Source organism: Oncorhynchus mykiss, chromosome 14 (assembly GCF_057628025.1).
Source record: "Oncorhynchus mykiss isolate SJ-2025 chromosome 14, ASM5762802v1, whole genome shotgun sequence".
Lineage (NCBI taxonomy): Eukaryota > Metazoa > Chordata > Actinopteri > Salmoniformes > Salmonidae > Oncorhynchus > Oncorhynchus mykiss.
In genome coordinates this window covers 12,995,057-13,018,864 of record NC_143035.1, presented here as the reverse complement: position 1 = coordinate 13,018,864, position 23,808 = coordinate 12,995,057, and the positions used below count along the sequence as shown (strand labels likewise).

Sequence of the window (23,808 nt, the reverse complement as noted above, 5' to 3'; positions counted from 1 at the left end):
CCAAACAATGCAGGAGTGGCTTCGGGACAAGTCTCTGAATATCCTTGAGTGGCCCAGCCAGAGCCCGGACTTGAACCATATCAAACATCTCTGGAGAGACCTGAAAATAGCTGTGCAGCAATGCTCCCAATTCAACCTGACAGAGCTTGAGAGGATCTGCAGAGAAGAATGGGAGAAACTTCCCAAATACAGGTTTACCAAGCTTGTAGCATCATATTCTATAAGACTCAAGGCTGTAATCACTGCCAAAGGTGCTTCAACAAAATACTGAATAAAGAGTCTGAATATTATGTACATGTCATATTCATTTTTTCATTTTTTATACATTTGCAAAAAATTATAGAAACCTGTTTTTCTTTGTCATTATAGGGGTATTGGTAGCCTAGTGGGGGGCAGGTAGCCTAGTGGGGGGCAGGTAGCCTAGTGGTTAGAGTGTTGGTCTATTAACCAAAAGGTTGCTGGATCGAATCCCTGAGCTGGCAAGGTAAAACTCTGTCGTTCTGTCCCTGACCAAGGCAGTTAACCTACTGTTCCCTGGGTGCCGAAGACGTGGATGTCAATTATGGCAGCCTGCCACACTTCTCTACAGTATCTATCTCTGTATTGCTGTGGTGGTGAAGTGGTTCATTAATAACTAATAAGACCTATTTGGGGGGAGAAACACCATAGTCACAAACTTTTTTGAACAGCCCATCACTCTGATAAGGACGAAGGTATGAGATGTTGTAGTGGTGGTTTGCATGCTAGCGTTTTAGTCCATCCAATGTCAACTCTTTTTCTCCTAATATCAGCTGTCATCGCCCAGATGCGATGACATCATTTGTCAATCGTGTTCTATGGGCTGTGACATCACGTGTCAATCGTTGGCTGGATTCTATAGGCTGCGTGAAGCAAAGGCAGGTCACTGACTATGTTAAGGGGAATATGCCATCCTCTTCTAGATCATTTTGACAGACATGCCATGAATGTGGACATATCTTGTGTGTATGAGAGAGAGAGAGAGAGAGAGAGAGCATGTTTGAGATTGGGGTCAGATGAGGAATTTCTATTATTTTTCTGTCACGACTTTCTTCTCAACTCAGTCAGTTAACCTATGACCCCTCAAGTCCTCCATCCCAGAATGCACCATGTCGACACTGAGTGGCCATTTTCCCATAATCCTCTTCTCTCATTATTTTTTCTCCCTCTGATACACCTGCTTTGATCAGCTTTGAGTCACTGAGACAGTTTTCTCTGATCAGGCTGTGGGCCTCTAGCTAAGTACTGTAGCCAGTAAAACCCAGTTAACCATTAACCATTGAAGCCCAGCACTAACCCAGTTTGAAGGTTTTCAATCACATCGTCTCTGATGAGTGTAGCCTTTCATAGTTGCTGATTGAGAGGTCTCAGTTCATCAGAGCAATAAAGCACCATACAAAGACATCTTCAAACATCAGAACAGGGGAATTATTTATTTATTCATGATTATTTCTTACATTTGAGTCATTTAGCAGACACTCTTATACAGTGCGACAAAGTTAATGCATTCATCTTAAAAACCTGTTAAGTCTACCCCCTCCTTTTTCGAACATTCTGTTAAAAATCGCGCAACATTTCAGCGTCCTGCTACTCATGCCAGGAATATAGTATATGCATATGATTAGTATGTGTGGATAGAAAACACTCTGACGTTTCTAAAACTGGTTAAATCACGGCTGTGACTATAACAGAGCGTGTGTTTCATCGAAAAGCGCAAGAAAAACTGGTCACTGAAAACTGAAAAAAATATCCATGCGCCACTTGCATGTATTGTTTAAGGGGCACCAAATTAAATAGGGCCGAGATTGCAATTCCTACAGCTTCCACACGATGTAGCCAAAAACGTCATTTTCATTGACAAAAATCCTTTGTGTCATGACAAATAGATCCTTCATTCCGTCCAGCATACAGCAATCGATTTTGGAAGAGAGAAAAAGGGACATTGTTTTCTTGAGTTGCTGCTATTGAATACAGATCGCCCAGTGATCAATTTGATCGCTTATTAACGTTTACAAATACCTAAAGTTGGGTTACAAAAGTAGGTTGAAGTGTTTTGTCAAAGAATATAGGCAACTTATATAATTTTTAAAAATGACGTTGCGTGTTGGAAGAGAGCTTTTTTCCTGAACCAGACAGGCTATACAAATGGATATTTTGGGCATACATGGATGGATTTAATCGGGAAAAAGACCCAATTGTGATGTTTATGGAACATATAGGAGTGCCAACAAAGAATATCATCAAAGGTAATGAATGTTTTATATTTTATTTCTGCGTTTTGTGTAGCGCCGGCTACGCTAATTATTTTGTTTACGTCCCCTTCAGGTATTTTGGGGTGTTGCATGCTATCAGATAATAGCTTCTCATGCTTTCGCCGAAAAGCATTTTAAAAATCTGACTTGTTGGCTAGATTCACAACGAGTGTAGCTTTAATTCAATACCCTGCATGTGTGTTTTAATGAACGTTTGAGTTTGAGTCCTTTACTGAGTCAAATTCTGCATGTACTAATTATGGGCCAAAAAAGAACAACATCAACAATAGCAGCAGCAAACAACCAGAGAACAAGAGAAGCAAATAGGGTAAGCACAAACACACACACACACACACACACACAGCAGCTGCCCCCCATAGGCTGGGAAGGGAACCGGCGTGCAGGTTTTTTAGCCCGCGAGACTTCCCTTTTCCAAGTCATTAGAGTGAATGGGAGCCTCTCAGAGGCAGCAGCTGTCTGGCCCATGGCACCAAGTGGAGCGGAAAATCCATATAATTTCATTGTGATAATCAGCCTCCCCTTTCCCGACCACTTCTACGGAACTAAGAGCGGAGAAGAAGGGAATAAAAATACAAAAGAAAGAATGTGCACTTAAGGCCTGGTTTCCCACAGTAGCTCTCTCTCTCTGTGTGACTCATACACATACATTCTTAACAGTAACTGTGTCTGTCACCCATGAAGCATGTGTGGTTGCTCTAGCTAAGAGCAAATGTCATAATCCATTATCAGATTAACTATTTCCCTTCAATGGTTTAATCTTCTTGTGCATAGAAAGAACAACACACACACACAGACACGCACACACACACACACATACACACACATCCATCAGTGTGATCTGGGAGTAGTTGATTTGTGTGTTTTTCATGTAGTTCTGTGTTCTCTGGGAGATAAATCAGTATGTTATCTCTCTCTCAAGCGGTTAAGTACGTACTCTTCTGATTCTCTTTCCTTTCCCCTTTCATGTATTCTTCCTCTGTCTCTCACTCTCTCTGTGTCTCTATGTCTTATTAGAAATGTCTCCTTTTGTGACCATTTTGACTTGCTGTGGGAGCAGCCAACCTCTTTAAAAGAAACGGGATTCACCCTAACCACAGGGGATCCAGGATTATGTCCATCAACACAACGAACTACTTAAGAGACTGACGTTTTGGGTTTGGGAGCCCTCCAGTCCTCCCTGTCATCATAAGCAACAGGAGAATACAAGTGAAGTCAATGTAAGTAACCTAATCTATGTTCCTTTAGGGTATTGACTGCAATAATCATATGCCCATAGAATTGAATTTCACTGTATGCACTGAAACTATCTGCCTTGGGATGAAGCCCACTGTGGTCAGCCCACTCAGTACCATTGGCTAAAATGTAAATGTCGCTGACATGTACTCGGATCAGCCTCTCAGAATAGCACTAAAAACAAACAAGCAACCAGAAAATGACAACAAAAAGCCCATATTAACATATGTAGCCTGAGAAAGGGGCCTGAGAGACAAGGTTTATTAAATGAACAACTTACTAACGTCAGAAAACATTCATATTCTGGCCATCTCTGAAACACTTAGATAATTCATTAGATGATTCAGTAGGAGCTATACATGGCTATAGAATATATAGGAAAGACAGAAATGCAAATGGAGGAGGCGTTTGTATGTATGTCCAGAGTCATATTCCTGGTAGGCTGAGAGAGGACCTCATGTCAGATGACGTAGAAGTCATATGGCTACAGATTCATCTGCCTCACCTGAAGCTTATTCTCCTAGGAAGTTGCTATTGACCACCAAGTGCTAAAAGTCTGTATTTGGACTATACTGTATGTGTGAAATGCTCGTTAATATCAACAGAGAGGTATATTTTCTGGGTGACCTAAATACTGAGTAGCTGTCCACTCAAAAAAAAAAGTGTCAAACTGTAACCGATGCCTGCAACCTGATTCAGGTTATCAGTCAACCTACCAGGGTATTTACAAAAAGAACAGGAAGTAAATCATCCATGCGTATTGATCACATCTTTACTAATGCTGCAAAAATCTGCTCTAAAGCAATATCCACACCCATCGTGTGTAGTGATAATAATATAGCCATAATAATTCTGAAAACACAGCAGACTGGCAAACACAGTAATTTGAGAAAGCACGAAACTAAACTAAAATAACTAAGATGACAAAAGAGTACTCCTGTAAAGATTCTCGTCTGGTGAAGGAGAAGAGGACCAAAATGCAGCGTGTTAAGTGTTCGTCATGTTTTAATTGAACAAACTGAACACTACACAAAATAATAACGAAGCGAAAACGAAACAGTTCTGCCAGGTGAACAGACACTAAACAGAAATGAAACACCCACAACCAGAATGGGGAAAACAGGCTACCTAAGTATGATTCTCAATCAGAGACAACCAACAACACCTGCCTCTGAGAACCATACTAGGCCAAAAACGTAGAAATATAACAACCTAGAAAAAAGAACATAGACTACCCACCCCAACTCACGCCCTAACCAACCTAACACAAAGACATCAAAAAGGAACTAAGGTCAGAACGTGACAACTGCGGAGTACTTTAAAACAATTATATGCAAAAAAGCGAAGTCAGCTCCATTCGTCATTGAGGCAGATGGCTTGTTCATAACAAAAACCATTGATATTGCCAACCACTTTAAGAACTTTTTTTGTTGGCAAGATTATCAAATTTAGGCATGACATGCAAACAACAAATGCTGAGCCTTCATATTCATGCACAACGGACCAAATAATGAAAGATAAGCACTGTAGTTCTGAGTTTCGAAAAGTGGGTGTGGAAGAGGTGAACTCTTTTTTGCTATCTATAAATAACGACAAGCTACCTGGTACTGACAACCTGGACAGTAAAGTGCTGAGGTTGGTAGCGGAATACATTTTGACTTTACATGAAGCCTAGAAGATCAGGCCTGGAGGAAGGCAAAGGTTATTCCACTGCCCAAGAATAGCAGAGCACCCTTTAATGGTTCAAACAGCCAACCAATCAGCCTGTTACCAGTGTAAAAAGTTAAAAAAATATTTTACCAAATACAAAGTTATTTTGCAGAAAATTAATTAAACAACAGACTTTCAGCATGCTTATAGGGAAGGGCACTCAACATGCTTGCACTGACACAAATGACTGATGATTGGCTGAAAGAAATTGAGAGTAAGAAGTTTGTGGGAGCTGTTTTGTTAGACTTCAGTGCAGCTTTTGATATCATTGATTATACCCGGTTGCTAAAAAAATGTAGGTCTTATGGATTTGCACCCTCTGCCTTATAATGGCTGGAGAGTTACCTATCTAATAGAACACAGAGGTTTTTTTTAAATGAAGCCTCTCTAATGCTAATGCAGTTGAGTGTGGTGTACCGCAGGTCAGCCGGCTAGGGGCATGATTGTTTTCTGTTTTTACAAATGACCTTCCACTGACCTTGAATAAATCCTGTGTGTCTATGTACGCTGAACAGTATACAATATAAATAACTGACACCCTTAACATAGAGCTCCAGTCAGTTTTAGAATGGGTAACTAGCAATAGGCTGGTGCTAAATATCTCAAACTAAAAGCATTGTTTTTGGGACAAATCACTCACTCAACTCTAAACCTCATTTAGATCTATTATTGAATAACGTGGCGGCTGAGCAAGTTGAGGAGACGAGACTGCTGGGTGTAACCCTAGATAACAGGCTGTTATGGTCAAAACATGTAGACTCAATGGTTGCTTAAATGGGAAGAAGTCTGTCCATGATAAGGCACTGCTCTGCTTTCTTGACATCTTAGTCAACCTACAGGTCATAGTTTGTCTCAGCTAGACTACTGGCCTGGTGTATGGTCATGTGTGGCAAAGAGGGACATAAAGTACCAGTCAAAAGTCTGGACACACCAACTCATTCAAGGGTTTTTCTACAATGTAGAATAACAGTGAAGACATCAAAACTATGGAATAGCACTCTGCAGCAGAGGTAAATCTGGGTCTTCCTTTCCTGTGGCGGTCTTCATGAGAGCCATCATAGCGCTTGATGGTTTTTGCGACTGCACTTGAAGAAACTTAAAGTAATGGCGGACTGACGTTTCTCTTTGCTCATTTGAGCTGTTCTTGCCATGATTAGAGCCTGTAAGTAAGCATTTCACCTGTTGTATTCGGCGCACGTGACAAATAAACTTTGATTTGATTTTATATGGACTTGGTCTTTTACCAAACAGGGCTATCTTCTGTATACCACCCCTACCTTTTCACAACACAACTGATTGGCTCAAATGCTTTAAGAAAGAAAGAAATTCCACATATTAACTTTTAACAAGGCACATCTGTTAATTGAAATGCATTCCAGGTGACAACCTCATGAAGCTGGTTGAGAGAATGCCAAGAGTGTGCAAAGCTGTCATCAAGGCAAAGGGTGGCTACTTTGTAGAATCTAATATCTAAAATATATTTTGATTTGTTGAACACTTTTTTTGGTTAGTACACGTTTCCACATGTGCTATTTTATAGTTTCGATGTCTTCACTATTATTCCACAATGTCGAAAATAGTATAAATAAAGAAAAACCCTTGAACGAGTAGGTGCGTCCAAACTTTTGACTGGTACTGTAGTTCAATTCCACGTATTGCACTTAGATGTTCTCCTTGCTCAAAGCTGAGGAGAGATTGACTGCATCACTATTGGTCTTTGTGCGGGGTGTTGATGTGTTAAAGGTACCAAACTGTCTCTTCAAGCAGTTGGCACACAGTTCAGACAGTCATCGGTACAACACAAGACGTGCAATCAGAAGTCTCTTCACAGTTCCCAGGTCCAGAACGCAGGCTGGGAAACGCACAGTATTAAATAGAGCCATGACTACACGGAACTCTGCTATCTAGCAATAAAACTAAATTAAAAAACAGATAAAAGAACACATTACGGCACAATGGGAACTGTGAAGAGACAGTCATGTTTATATATTCGGTATTGTAATTTGTACTATATTATGTATTGTATTATATAGGGTAGTGGCCTTGCCTTGGCTTGTTTGAGACGGAATGGCTAATAGGGAAAGAGCCATCTCCTGTTTCTAAAGCGTGAGGCAGAGGCAGGAGATTATGTAGTATTATATAGTGTTCTGTAGTGTATTTATTGTTTCCTGTTTGGACCCCAGGAAGGGGATCCCAATAAAATACTAAATAATAATACTCCCTATTGCTCTCTGAGGAGATTGGCACCTCGCTGTGCCCCTTGGGGTGTCACAAGTAGGAGCTGAGGTTGGCGCTGCGTCTGAGCTCTCTGCTCTGCTGCACACCCAATTATGCCACACTAATCCTGATGCTGTGCCCGGTTCTCTCACCTGCTACATGTATGCATGAGTGGGTGCACACACACACACGCCCATGCAAACACACACACAATTGAGACAGTTCCCAGTTCTACTACCTGGTGGTCACTCTGTCACTCTGAGACCATGTCAGTCATGGTGGTGTGCCGCTCACACTCACTGGCCACGGTACATTAGAGAAGTGAGTGAGAGGCTCACGTCTGATTGACCATGGGAACATAGAGAGAGAGAGAGAGCACATACTCAGAGATGGAGATACTGTATGTGTTTCCCAGAGTGTGGTGTGGGGTTAGAGTAAAGCCCATGGGGGACTGCTGAGCTGCTGGGTCAGCAGTGTGTTTGGGTGGGACATGTCAGGCAGGCCCTGTCAGGGGCTTTCAGAGTCTGTGTGTAGTGACACATCATAGAGTCAGAACACTGAGGTTGACTAACTGATGGAACGTGACAGGGTGAACATCAACATAGAAGATCAGTCTTAGACAGACAGAGAGAGAGAGGGAGACAGAGGAGAGAGAGATGGATGGATGGATGGTGAGAGGAGGGAGGGGGTAAATATTAAACAGAAAAAACACACCCTACCACACGCAGGCACGCACCCACGCAGGCATGCACAAACTCTCTCTCTCTCTCTCTCTCTCAATTCAATTCAGTAGACTTTATTGACATGGCAAGTTAAATGAATCACATTGTCAAAGTATACATATAACAAAGAATGGTGGGACCAACAGAAATAAGGCAACAATAATAATATTCCCTCTCTCTACCGTGTCAGAAAAAGGTCAGAAGAGGTTTAAGGTCAGTCAGCTGTGAGATTCCTAAGCACAGAGTCAGCCATCCTTCCCTCTTCCCCCTGAAGCCCCCTTGTCCATAGTAAATAACTTCCTCTCCAAGTAGGCTACACGCAGCTGTCAATCAATAAAGAAAGCACCACTCACTCTTCTCTTGGAGGACAGGCTGATCCTTAACCTTTTATCGGCTTCCCTTAGGAGGAAGAACTGGTAGACGTGTGTCATGTATTTTATCAAATGAAAGCTACAGAAAATGACATCCAGCCAGACTTCACTGCTTTTAGCGTGCCCTAGTGGACGGTCTGAGACCTGCATGTGGAGAACCACGGCGAGAGAAGCAGACAAACGAACTTCAGAGAAAATACATCTCACCCCAGCAGCTGCCAAGCGTCAAAAATGTATTTTCTTGGTGAGAAATGTCAGATGTTCATGTTCACTATACGCATGACTGTTGGGTAACCTATATATGCTAACGTTATATCATGCTGTTTTCTGAACTATTGCAAATTCCTCCTTAACTTTCCCATAGTGGCAAATAATATAGCCTACCAAGCTAACTCCCGGTGTCTCAGAATATTATCACAACAACAGTTAGGCTACAGTGTTAGTCTACAGTTTCCTCACAGGTGTGCACCCACGCCTGGTAATCTGCCCACCCACACCTGGTAATCTGCCCAGTGCTGTGGACCCATAGACGTTCCTCTGATTGGTTTAGGATCCTGTTTAAACCCCATTCAAACCCCTCCCTCTTGTCACCGCGCGGCGTGCTGGAGAGATTTGCAGAATGGTGGAGGGGCGTCGCCGGGGCCAGTCTGCCACGCAATTAGAGTTTTGTTCTGGAGGACCTCAACCGAGGGCTCGTTTTTAATATTGTAGTTTTTTTTTCATTGACAACATTCCCATTGGAATGATGAGAATTGTTTATTGCTCAGGTGGTTCTCAAGTCGTTGTCTTTAGCCTAATGCATGATATGAGTTTACAGAAGCCTCCGAGCCATTGAGAATCATCATGAAGTTGCGGACACCTGTCCTCTTTTTGTCTCGGCACCATTCTGGGTAAGTACAGGAATTGGAACCAGTGCATGTCTTGAACAATAAGTAGCCCAATAAATTAGTTCTAAACGTGTGGCGCTTGCGAGGGATAGCCTGTGGAACTGAGAAGTGTATGACACATTTTTACCTATCCAAGTCACAACGGGAAAAAAACATCTGGGTTTACGTAAATGCACAATGTGACATTCCACACGATTCCAATTTCTCATAATCATGCCATCTGACAAACTGGGAGCATTAACTGCACTCGGCCCCTGTGTGGCGCGCCTGTTTCTTTTGGCACGGGATGATTCCTGGATGGAATCAAAACGATGTTAGATGTTAGGGCTGACAGATGGGGCGCCAGAGGGTGAATCAACTCTAGCTTCAGGTTAAGGGTCACACACACACATAATATATATATATATAAAGTGTGTGAGAGACAGAGACCACCAAAAAACACATACTTTCAGCTATACACATCTCCTCTGGAGTCGTTTCAGTTGAGAAGCCAGCTCTCTAGCCTGTCTGTCTCCCCCCACCCCCATTGTTCAACTGTTTGTAATCAGATTCATATTCCACAACCCCTTCTTATGCAACCACAGTAAACACTATCTACATTCTAAATTAAAATTAGAGACCATTAGTCTATGGTGCTTAAGAATTTATATTGGAAATAATTGTTTAATTGACAGCTGGTGATAAAATGATTGTTTCTTATTAAGCTCTTATACATAACTTAAAGTAAAGTCTCTATTCTACACCACCTCTTCCTCTTCTCTCACTCCATCTCTTTCCCCCTTCACTCCCATCCCCAGGTGAGTTTGGGTCTCTGTCTGAGATGGAGGACCTCCTGTTGAGGAACCTGTTCCAGGGGTACCAGCGCTGGGTCCGGCCCATCCAGCATGCCAACGACAGGGTCACAGTACGCTTCGGACTCAAGATCTCACAGCTGGTGGACGTGGTGAGGATGCACACTACACCACGTGCACACACACAAACAAGGAATTGAAGCGAAACGCACACACACAGTGACGAAAGACCTTACCGTACAAACAAACAATGAAAGACACAAAATATTCTAAATATCTTGTCTGAATGGCTTGAGCCATGCACTTTTTAAGCCAGAATTGTAATTCTGTCCCTCTCCATGTTGCTGAAACAAAACGAGCACTGCCACAGTGAAACAGCCCGATTCTGCTGAGCTGTCCAAGGTCCTGACGTAAAGCTGTTGGCCTCCGTAGAACTCACAGAACACGCTCGTTTTCAAGAGGTTACATTTTTTCAGGGCCAGATGTGATAGGCTGAGATGGTATAGCTGTTCTGTCAGAGGACAAGCAGCTAATGGAACAGTCATGGTGTTAAATATTTTCCTCACCCACACATACTGTGTATTCAGTCTGTGTATTCAGCTCTGTCTCTCTGAGGGTATAGGGGTAGAGGACTGTGGTATGTACAGTGCCTTGCGAAAGTATTCGGCCCCCTTGAACTTTGCGACCTTTTGCCACATTTCAGACTTCAAACATAAAGATATAAAACTGTATTTTTTTTGTGAAGAATCAACAACAAGTGGGACACAATCATGAAGTGGAACGACATTTATTGGATATTTCAAACTTTTTTAACAAATCAAAAACTGAAAAATTGGGCGTGCAAAATTATTCAGCCCCCTTAAGTTAATACTTTGTAGCGCCACCTTCTGCTGCGATTACAGCTGTAAGTCGCTTGGGGTATGTCTCTATCAGTTTTGCACATCGAGAGACTGAAATTTTTTCCCATTCCTCCTTGCAAAACAGCTCGAGCTCAGTGAGGTTGGATGGAGAGCATTTGTGAACAGCAGTTTTCAGTTCTTTCCACAGATTCTCGATTGGATTCAGGTCTGCACTTTGACTTGGCCATTCTAACACCTGGATATGTTTATTTTTGAACCATTCCATTGTAGATTTTGCTTTATGTTTTGGATCATTGTCTTGTTGGAAGACAAATCTCCGTCCCAGTCTCAGGTCTTTTGCAGACTCCATCAGGTTTTCTTCCAGAATGGTCCTGTATTTGGCTCCATCCATCTTCCCATCAATTTTAACCATCTTCCCTGTCCCTGCTGAAGAAAAGCAGGCCCAAACCATGATGCTGCCACCACCATGTTTGACAGTGGGGATGGTGTGTTCAGCTGTGTTGCTTTTACGCCAAACATAACGTTTTGCATTGTTGCCAAAAAGTTCAATTTTGGTTTCATCTGACCAGAGCACCTTCTTCCACATGTTTGGTGTGTCTCCCAGGTGGCTTGTGGCAAACTTTAAACAACACTTTTTATGGATATCTTTAAGAAATGGCTTTCTTCTTGCCACTCTTCCATAAAGGCCAGATTTGTGCAATATACGACTGATTGTTGTCCTATGGACAGAGTCTCCCAACTCAGCTGTAGATCTCTGCAGTTCATCCAGAGTGATCATGGGCCTCTTGGCTGCATCTCTGATCAGTCTTCTCCTTGTATGAGCTGAAAGTTTAGAGGGACGGCCAGGTCTTGGTAGATTTGCAGTGGTCTGATACTCCTTCCATTTCAATATTATCGCTTGCACAGTGCTCCTTGGGATGTTTAAAGCTTGGGAAATCTTTTTGTATCCAAATCCGGCTTTAAACTTCTTCACAACAGTATCTCGGACCTGCCTGGTGTGTTCCTTGTTCTTCATGATGCTCTCTGCACTTTTAACGGACCTCTGAGACTATCACAGTGCAGGTGCATTTATACGGAGACTTGATTACACACAGGTGGATTGTATTTATCATCATTAGTCATTTAGGTCAACATTGGATCATTCAGAGATCCTCACTGAACTTCTGGAGAGAGTTTGCTGCACTGAAAGTAAAGGGGCTGAATAATTTTGCACGCCCAATTTTTCAGTTTTTGATTTGTTAAAAAAGTTTGAAATATCCAATAAATGTCGTTCCACTTCATGATTGTGTCCCACTTGTTGGTGATTCTTCACAAAAAAATACAGTTTTATATATTTATGTTTGAAGCCTGAAATGTGGCAAAAGGTCGCAAAGTTCAAGGGGGCCGAATACTTTCGCAAGGCACTGTAATTATCAAAAAGGGTTGTTGTGAATACGAACTGACGTTATCATACCAAAGAGAATGAAAGGAGGAGAGATGAGGTTGGAAAATTAATAGAACAAAGAGGATGGGGAAAGAGCAAGAGGTGAAACAGGAGGAGGAATGGTGAGCTAGTGAGAAGTGCTCTGCTCCAGGCTGATGAGTGGTACCAGTGTTGCTAGATGTCTGTCCTGTATTAGGTTACAGTTCATCTCTGGACTATGTGATCCCCACAACCTCAAACTCAATCAGACAGCTGATCCCCGCTACTTACACACTTTTCTTCCACGCTCCCTCATTTTCTCTCCTTCTGTTAGTCTTGCTTACCAGTGTGGTCATTTTCTTACATTTAATTTTACAATACCATTATTTTGCGAACACTTTTGGTGTGCGAGTGCTCCATTCAAATGAGATGGGATAATGAACAAGGAATTGAAGCAATTTATCCTGAAACAGACATGATTCTGACTTGGATGTCTACTCTACATGATATCTTGGTCTCTGTCTTTCTCACAGGATGAGAAGAACCAGCTGATGACTACTAATGTGTGGCTGTGGCAGGTGAGGAGGAAAATAGGTTGTAGCCTGTTATCCATAGATGAGGATAGATATATTGTAATATGTGTCTTTCCCTCAACAGGAGTGGCTAGATTCTAATCTACGATCGGACCCTGAGGACTACGGTGGGATCACATCGATCGGAGCTCCATCTGAGGCAATCCGGCTGCCCGACATCGTGCTCTATGAGAAGTAAGCTCTATGATATGTCACATATTATGATGAGCACCATTGAGCATAATGTCTTCAGACAAGACAGTGTTACATCCACCTAGTTTCCCACTAATTGTTCACATTAATAGACTGTTTTGTTTGATGTTTTCCTAAAATGTATGTTTTATGTGCACAATAACCCTGACTCTTATTACTATCCTCCCCCAGTGCTGATGGGTAGTTTGAGGGCTCCCTGATGACCAAAGCCATTGCTAAGTCTAACCGTAGGATCACGTGGACCCCTCCGGCCAGCTACAAGTCAGCCTGCACTACGGACGTCACTTTCCCCTTCGACAGACAAAAACTGCTCCATGAAGTTTGGATCCTGGACATACGATGGTAACATGGTGGACATTATCCTGTTAGGTGATTATGTAGACAGGAAGGACTTCTTCGACAACTGAGAGGGAGATCCTGAACGCCACGGGGGCCAGAGGAAACCGGCGCGACGGGATGTATTCCTTCCCCTTTATGACATACTCTTTCATTATGAAACGTCTCTCGCTGTTCTAGACACTTTCTTATTATTCCGTGTTTCGGTCTGTCGTTCCTGACCTTGCTGGTGTTCTCTCATCTGTCGGATGAAGGGGAGAAGCTCTCTCGCTCTCTCCACCTCCGTCATTGTGCCGCTCACTGTGTTCCTCCTTGTCATAGAGATCATCCCAACTTCCTCCAAGGTCATCCCTCTCATCGGGGAGTATCTCCTCTTCATTATGATCTTCGTCACTCTCTCCGTCATCGTCAGTGTTTGCATTCAACATGCACCACCGCTCCTCAACCTCCTACCACCCCATGTCCCCCTTGGTTTGCTCCCTCTTCCTTCAGAGGCTTGCCAGGATGCTCTGCATGCAGGGCCACACCGACCGGTACCACTATCCAGAGCTGACACCGGAGAGCCCAGAGCTGAAGCCCTGGTCTGGGGGTCAGAGGGGGAGCGGGTAGACCCAGGTAGACCCTCATTCCAGATTGTGCAGGACTGGAAGTTTGTTGCTCAGGTTCTGGACAGGATATTTCTGTGGGCCTTCCTCACTGTGTCGGTCCTGGGGACCATCCTCATTTTTGCCCTGCATATATTCCTTAGTACTTCTCCCCAGTCCGGTCCTAGCACCCCCCTCTAACTCGGCACCCTCCCCAGTCCTGGCCCAGCACCCCACTTTAACTCATCACCCCTCCCTTGTTGGGAAACCAGCACCCCCCTCTAACTAACTTCCCTCCCCAGTCCGGACCCAGGACCCCCCCCACTCAGCACCCCCTGCCGATTCACCCTCTGATGCTAATTCCCCAAACTGAGGCCAGGACACCCAACCAACAATTTAACCCTGACCTCCAGGCTGGAAGCCCCTCTGTCTCAAGTTTCTGCTGAACCTTTCAGCCAACTTGCTATGGTTAGACTCAATCCCATACTGTTGAGCTATGCCCTGCCTTCCCCTGCCACACCTTGTCAGAATAGCACATCTCCTTGCTATAGAGCCTTTACTCACGTTTACATATTACACTGACATAGTTCACTCAATGCACAGAAAACAAATGACAAATATTAGCTTGTTCTTAAGCACAAACTTTGACTTGAATTAGTGTAATATTTATAATATATTCTCTGTAGTTACTGTATATACCAAGAACATTTGACTTATTTCTGCCTGACTTCTTCTCAATAGACTCCTCAAAACCATTATCACCTTGTGACCCAACTATTGTGGTCTTAGTTAGTGTAACTTAGTTTGTCTGTGGGTAGAATGGCGGCAGCATCCAGGCCACTCTGATCGGAGGATCACTGTTCTATTTGTGTTCGTCGAGGGGCCTCATTAGCAAGGGATTGTTTGGGTTCTGTTTTTTTTGTTTGTTTGATTTTGGTTTTGTGTCCTTTTGACTTTTATTTCATACTAGCACTTCATCAACTAGTCAATGATAACAAGCTATTATTCAAGTATAATGTATAGACAACTCTCTCCCCCCCCCATCATGCAGTATTGAATGTCTAAGTCACTTCATTTGGATTCGCTTGGAACTGTTGAGAACACTCAGAGTGATGTGGATGTTACAGACAAGATGAAACGTGATAGTTTTAAATGTAGCATTATTGTATTCCACTAGGGGGCAACCTTGGTATGACAATGATTATCAGGTGTCTCCTACACAGCAACGTTTTTGCTGTTGGCCTAAATATGGGAGCTATTTATTTTGTCTATCAATCCTTTGGTCCTGAATCTTCACAACATGTAATATATGTTATCTCTCACACACGGATACTCTTACACACTTTTGCATGTCATGCACACAAACACACACATACCCAATAGGAAAAAAAATGTTTCTCAATAAGGAATCATTCTATGAAATAAAATGCCAACAGTCACAACTACGATCAGGCTGCAAGTAGCCTAGTGAGAAGAGCACTGAGCCAGTAACTGAAAGTTTGCTGGTTCGAAATACCCGAGCCGACAATGTGAAGAATCGGATGTGCACGGCGCTTAACCCACATTATCTCCAGGGGCGCTGTACTACAACACATTTCAACACAAACAACACATTTCACTGCACATATCAGGTGACAAAATGTTTTATCATTAGCCATAGAAGTCAGTTTCTCCTGGGCTTGTATACTCATTTCAAGGTAAAGAACCAACTGATAATATATTATAAAATCCTGAATTAATTCTTTCAACTTTTAGTTCAAAACCGTTTGAGCCAATGCTATGTTTATCATACTATTACATTTCAAACTTAAATTGTGATGTCAGACTGTGTTCGCCTTGTACAATCTTTTTCCCCCTCTGGGATATTCCCTCCTTTCTTCCCAAATGCCACCACATTGGTGCATTCTTCCTCAGAAGTGGTCGAGGAAGGATTTGAAACTGGCGAAGGCAGCTGTGTTTGGATGCCTGGTGAATCACTACCAAGCGATATGTGGACAGGTAGAGGCCACTATTTGGGTATAATTCCTGTCCCTTTGGTGAGATCTGTGGCATCCCAGTTGATTTGTATTGACTTTATTTTAGGGGGTAGATCACCTTTAATATTGCAAATTGCGGCTTCCATGAATGTGCCTTCGGAAAGTATTCAGACATCTTGACTTTTTCCACATTTTGTTAGGTTGAAGGCTTATTCTAAAATTCCCTCATCAATCTACACACAATACCCCATAATGACAAAGCAAAAACAGGTTTAGACATTTTTTGTAATTTGTTTTAAAATTTTAAAAAAAAATCACATTTACGTAAGTATTCAGACCTTTTACTCAGTACTTTGTTGAAGCACCTTTGGCAGCGATTACAGCCTTGAATCTTCTTGGATATGACACTACTTTATTTACTAAACCTTTATTTAAGTAGGCAAGTCAGTTAAGAACACATTCTTATTTATAATGACAGCCTACCAAAAGGCAAAAGGCCTTCTGCGGGGGCTGGAGTTAAACATTTTAAAAATATATATATATATGGCAAAGCATACATCACGACAAGAGAGACAACACAAAACAAAGAAAGACCTAAGACAACAACATAGAATGGTAGCAACACAACATGACAGCAGCACAGGTTACAATCATTATTGGGCACAGACAACAGCACAAAGGGCAAGAAGGGTGAGAACAATAAATCACGCAAAGCAGCCACAACTGTCAGTAAGAGTTTACTCAACTGACACTACAAGCCTGGCACACCATTCTTCTCTGCAGACCCTATCAAATTCTGTCAGGTTGCATGGGGAGCGTTGCTGCACAGCTATTTTCAGGTCTCTCCAGAGATGTTCGATCGGGTTCAAGTTTGGGCTCTGGCTGGTCCACTCAAGGACATTCAGAGACTTGTCCTGAAGCCACTCCTGCGTTGTCTTGGCTGTGTGCTTCGGGTCATTGTCCTGTTGGAAGGTGAAACTTCACCTCAGTCTGAGGTCCTGAGCGCTCTGGAGCAGGTTTTCATCAAGGTTCTCGCTGTACTTTGGTCCGATCATCTTTACCTCGATCCTTACTGGTCTCCCAGTCCCTGATGTTGAAAAACACAGCATGATGCTGCCACCACCATACTTCACCATAGGGATGATGCCAGGTTTCCTCCAGACGTGACACTTGACATTCAGGCCAAAGAGTTCAATCTCGGTTTCATCAGACCAGAGAATCTAGTTTCTTATGGTCTGAGAGTCTTTAGATTCCTTTTGGCAAACTCCGTCTTGCCACTCTACCATATGTGCCTGATTGGTGGAGTGCTGCAGAGATGGTTGTCCTTCTGGAAGGTTCTCCCATCTCCACAGAGGAACTCTGGAGCTCTATCAGAGTGACCATTGGGTTCTTGGTCACCTCCCTGAGGGAGCCGGAAGGCCAGCTCTAGGAAAAGTCTTGGTGGTTCTAAACATCTTCCATTTAAAAATGATGTACAAACTGTGTTCTTGGGGACCTTCAATGCTGCAAAAATGTTTGAGAAACTTCCCCAAATATGTGCCTTAACACAATCCTGTCTCGGATCTCTACAGACAATTCCTTCGGGCTCATGGCTTGGTTTTTGCTCTGACAAATACTGTCAACTGTGGGACCTTATATAGACGCGTGTGTGCTTTTCCAAATCATGTCCAATCAATTGAATTTACCACAGGTGGACTCCAATCAAGTTGTAGAAACGTCTCAAGGATGATCAATGGAAACATGAACTCAATTTCGAGTCTTATAGAAAAGGGTCTGAATACTTATGTAAATTAGTTATTTCAGTTGTAGATTTTTAATAGAACATTTGCATACATTTCTAAAAAACAGTTTTTGCTTTTTCATAATGGGGTATTGTGTGTAGACTGATGAGGGAAAACATTAATTTAATCCATTGGTGGCAAATCTGATGGCCGAATGGTAAAGCACATCTAGCCGCTCAAGAGCTCCCTTACCTGCTGATCTATAAATTCTGTCTCCGTAGTCTGGCATGGGTAGGATGGTCATCTGAATCAGGGTTAGTTTGGCAGCTGGGGGGAAAGAAGAGCAATTACGATAGAGGAAACCAAGTCTAGATTTAACTTTAGGCTGCAGCTTTGATATGTGCTGAGAGAAGGACAGTGCACCGTCTAGCAATACTCCCAAGTACTTGTATGAGGGGACTACCTCAAGCTCTAAACCCCCAAAGGTAGTAATAACACATGTGGGAAGAGGGGCATTCTTCTTACCAAACCACATGACCTTTGTTTTGGAGGTGTTCAGAACAAGGTTAAGGGTAGAGAAAGCTTGTTGGACACTAAGAAAGCTTTGTTGTAGAGCATTTAACACAAAATCTGGGGAGGGGCCAGCTGAGTATAAGACTGTTTCATCTGGATATAAAGGGATGAGCGAGCTTCCTACTGCCTGAGCTATGTTGTTGATGTAAATTGAGAAGAGCATGGGGCTTAGGATTGAGCCTTGAGGTACTCCCTTGGTGACAGGCAGTGGCTGAGACAGCAGATTTTCTGACTTTATACACTGCACTCTTTAAGAGATGTAGTTAGCAAACTAGCCCAAAGAACCTTCAGAGACACCAATACTCCTTAGCCGGCCCACAAGAATGGAATGGTCTACCGTATCAACACTTTTGGCCAAGTCAATTAAAATAGCAGCAATCAAGGGCAATGCTGACATCGTTGAGCACCTTTAAGGTTGCAGTGACACATCCATAACCTGAGTGGAAACCAGATGACATACCTGAGAGAATACTATAGACATCAAGAAAGCCAGTCAGTTGATTATTGACAAGTTTTCCAAGTTTGTCATCACTTTTGATAAACAGGGCAAACTAGAAATAGGCCTATAACAGCTAGGATCAGCTTGATGTCCCCCTTCAAATAAAGGGCAAACCGTGGCTGCCTTCCAAGTAATGGGAACCTCCCCAGAAAGAGACAGGTTAAGAAGGTTGGAGATAGGGGCAGCAACCTTAAAAAAGAAAGTGTCTAAACCATGACCAAGATTATTTTTGGGGGGTCAAGATTAAGGAGCTCCTTTAGCACCTCGGACTCAGTGACTACCTGCAGGGAGAAACTTTGTAGGGGAAAAATAGGGAGAAGCATCGGGGATAGTCACATTAGACAGGGTGAGGAAGGGGCAAGGAAATGTTGGACGGGCATGGAGGCATGGCTGAGTCAAATAGGAATCCTGTCTTAATGACAGGGTGATTAAAGAGCTCAACCATGTGCTTCTTGTCAGTATCAACCACATCATTACATTAAGGGACATTGACAGCTGTGGGGAGGATGGTTTATTCTCCAGGTCTTTAACCGTTTAATCGTCACCTCGATCGGTCTCATTCTGATTGTCATAAGTACTTGGTTATCTGCACGAACCCTTGCTATTAAGTTGAATCAGCAATACACAAATAGGCTTAATTATGTATTTACTAAATACCTAAATAATCACACAAATATATATACCCAGAATAGATCACACATCGATTACTAATCATGTCATGAAAAGCCCCTAGTGGGCTAACCCGATACGACGACTGGTTACATAAATGAAAGGGGTTGGGTTTGAATGAAAGAGCGGGAAGACTGAGGCACACAGGAATTGGGTCTCTATTGGACCTTGAGAAGCTATGCTACCGTAAATACAGAATCTTATGCATTCTAATAACCTCCCATTCAGAAAAGGAAAATGCAAGATATTTATATTTACTCTGAGATGCGCTTCAATAGATGGGTCGAAGATGGAAGACTGGTTTACCCAGCAGAGATCACCATTGTCCTTTGAAGAATCTTTCTGGTCGAAGTGTTGTAGAACGGATACGTTAATAAAGTACCCTGTCGATTTTCGTAGATTGTCTGTCCTGTCCTAGGCCATGTACGTTTACAGCTGCAGCAGATATTTCGATGTCTAGGATGTATCACTCCTTTAGTGAATAATCATTCAAAGTTCATACCAAGTTGCCATAATCAACTTGTGCTGCATTCTGGCTGGTCGAGTTGAAATTCACCATTCCAGCGTGGTGATCATCACCTCCACGTTGAAAAAGAGAAGGGCGTGTTTCATAGTTCTCAACCAATGTCTGTTCACTTGGACGTGGCCACTGAGTGAGCATAAGTTTACTTATGAAAACAATTCTCTCATTTAGAAGCTAAAATTACATTTAATCTTTTCACAAATAGTTTCATATTTAAACATTTAAATTGCACAACAATCCATGTGAATCTGATAACTAGAATGTGTAGACTTTCCAAAATACAATTTATGTCATCCTACCATCAGATCTGTCCCAGACACCAACTGATCTGACATCATATTCTTTAAATACCAACGAACACTTTCAACTGGTTGAGAAAGGGAATTATTGTTCCATTCCCCAACCTTTTGTGTTACCATACTCTCTCTATGTTAACAAAGGGCTTTCCAAGAGTCCATTCTGTAGAGTGGAGAGAAACGGGAGAAAGGTATTTATGGGGGTGTCATAAACCTCATCATGACAGTGTATTTAAAACATGTAGAATGGTCAGGAATAGTGTGCTAATAATTTGCTAACTTTTATACCTTTTTTTGTCCACCATCCACTTTCATGGGATTATCATTTCCAACATTCTATTCTATTCACTGTAAACAATGTAACTTTTGACACAAATCAGCTACTTTGATCATTTCCCAACTTCAAATTCTTTAAAACTTTTATAAACTATAACTATATAAAATTAGCATAAATTTGCCTAAAATAACCCACCAACAGTAACCCTTGAACTGTTCAAGCTAGAGACACCAAACCAACTTTTAGGCTATCCTATCTACTGCTCCAAAATACTTTCAAAGAGATGAAGCAAGTCACACAATTCTTCTTCATGGAAAATTACCATCTAGTTTTGTTTAAATGTTTACATTTAAACATTTTCTGATACACCTGTTCAAATTGAATAGGCCTAATAGAAAATAGGTGTACATTTTTCATTATATATTTTTTCTACCGTGTAAAATGTATATTTTGATATTGTTTTCCAATTTTCTAATCTACTTATTTTCTAATCTAAAAAATGTAAGTAAAAATATTAGTGTGGCTGGGAAAACGGGGGATTTCTAAAAGTCTGTGGTTCAAGTGGACACTACCTCTTCAGTGCAGGGGAGATTAGTGTGCCCAATACTATACACTGTAAAGTGGTAAGCTAAATTAATGTGGTCCTCTAGGAGGTGAAGTCATACACACACACGTATGCACGCACGCACGCACGCACACACACACACACACACACACACACACACACACACACACACACACACACACACACACACACACACACACACACACACACACACACACACACACGGTATCCCCGAAGCAATGCTATACAGGCTAGCATTCTAACAGCCATGGTGCGTTGTCAGGACACCGATGACAGTCTTGGTAGCCTACTATCACTGACTGTGAAAAGACATGGAGTTGCTTATCAGTCCTTGTCAGGCTGCCCTTCGCTATATATAATGTTATCCTCAATCCCCTGCATATGCCAACACCTTGTATAGTATCTTATTCTAACAACTAGGCCAGCTGTGTGTAACCTAATGGCATGGTGTTTTATTCACACTTCAAGTAGCCTCGCAGGCCTAGGTTTACAGACTATTATCTTGTGAATGCAACCTATGCACAGTTTCAGTTTCTAAATTGAGATTCAAAACTGCGCTCAACAACATTTGGTACTTTGCCAGCCAGGAAAATTAGAGGAACAATGATTACAAAAAACATATACATCTAACTCCCTTCCAGCCAATCACAAAGTAAAACAGGCTACCACATGACCTCAAGAGAAGAAGCAAGAGACAGTAGTGATCACTGAGAAGTTATATTAACTAACTCTTCTAAGAAAGGAATCTTCTCTGATATTACACCTGATCAAGCACAATGTGGCGCGATGCCACTGTACCACCACAGTCAACGGTCAGTTTGAACTGTTTAACACACTTTGATCACTTGCGAACCTAATTAGTGGAATACAGGATAAGGGGTAACATTAGCTAGCTAGCTAGAATAGGTTTTTAAAAAAAGAAGGAAAAAAAGCTTGTGATCTCATTGCTAACATAGCTGCTTTTCAACTGCAACCAAAACACTTGGGATAACTAAAACTTAAAGAAACTGTAACACATTGGTTGATAATTAATTTGATTTAATCAGAGGAACCAAAACAGCACAAAACAGGCTTCTTAAGGAAGTAGCTAGCTATGCTAGCAACAGTTTACCCCATACCATGGCCTGGTTAGCCAGATCCAGATGTTGAAACGGGTTAACATGCAGCCATGGTTTACCCCCAGTCCCATACAGTACGTAGCTACACAGTTATTTTGCAACCAGGCTGTGCCCTGCCTCCTAGAGTTTGTTTAGCAGACTCAGTTTAAAAGTGAGCAAAAGCAGTGAAATGTTGACATCCTCCAACATCTACATCATTTGGTCAGATTTAAAGACTAATAAGCTTGACAACTTGCTGAAGTTTGCCAGTGAGATCTTGTTCTTCTTTTTTTTTTTCGTGAACTGAGGGAGTTGAAAGGAGACACATTGAAGAGAACTTATACATTGATCAATGTGAAACTATTCCATGGTTGTTTCTCAGGAGCAACATTTGAGATACAGTGTTTGCGAAACTGCTCTAAATCTCTCTTTGGTGTTGAATAATACTCAGTTTTGTCTAGGAGACATGAAGATCATAAAAAAAGAGATCTCATCCTTGATTTTCCTTTCCTATGGGATGTCCCCAGACATGTCCCCACACATGCACACACTCATGCAGAAACACACGCATACAGTACGCACAGCCACTATTTTATAAAAAGTAGACACCTTGCCAGAGTGCATGCAAGACAAAGACAATGAAAAGGAAAAAAAACTCCTAAATGATGTAAGATGCTTCTTTTTAGCTCTCTGCATATGTGTCTCAGAAAAACTGCACTGTACGCCCTTCAATTCAGGCACTTGAACCACAGACTTTCAGTCCAACACTCTGCTGACATTGTATACAACACACAGGTAAATCACATTTTGAGCTGTTTTTCTTTCTTTCTCTTCCTCCCCATCTCTCTCTTCCCTCTCCTCCACATGTTACCTTGACCTTTTCACTCTGAGTGTGTGTGAGAGGTCTACCCTTTCCCAGACACCTCATAATAACTCTGTTAAAATATGAAGATAGCCAAGCGCCGCCACTACACTCAGTAGCACTGTCAAAACTATCAAAAAAAAATAATAAATACAAATAAAATAAATCTGTAAAGAAGTGCTGTACACACGGCAGCCACGATGTGTTTACAATGACGCATTGGTAATAAGCCAATATTTGGTCGACCAAATGGGAAAATGTTGGTGTGAGCATTTGAAATAAGATCAGGATCAAAAGAGCAGGTTAAAAAATGTTAGCTAGGTAGTCCAACATTCTCCCCGACATGCAACCATCCCAGAGACAGGGGAGAAAGGATGGTGATCCTGCTGCTTCTACCAGCCAGCTAGCCAGCCATATTCCAATCAGTTGCACCTGATTCATCCTAGCTAGTCAAAATACAGAGTAATAAGCAAGCATTTTGGCAATATTGATGACAGTTTGGAAACTGGAGGTTGGCTGTGTGTGTCTGACCAGTACTGT

The 23,808-nt window shown here is 42.1% G+C and overlaps 1 protein-coding gene and 1 pseudogene across 1 annotated transcript in view; one reads left to right on the top strand and one right to left on the bottom strand.

Annotated features, from left to right (window-relative positions):
• LOC110488820 (signal-transducing adaptor protein 1) overlaps positions 1–18,226 on the bottom strand; it is a 172,597-nt gene extending 154,371 nt beyond the window's left edge. Inside the window, exon 1 of the mRNA XM_090198376.1 lies at positions 18,139–18,226. The gene's annotated coding sequence lies outside the window, so the exon portion shown is untranslated. The remainder of the gene's footprint in view (positions 1–18,138) is intronic.
• On the top strand, positions 9,645–15,019 carry LOC110488813 (neuronal acetylcholine receptor subunit non-alpha-2-like; annotated as a pseudogene).
• Positions 18,227–23,808: the final 5,582 nt, after the last annotated feature.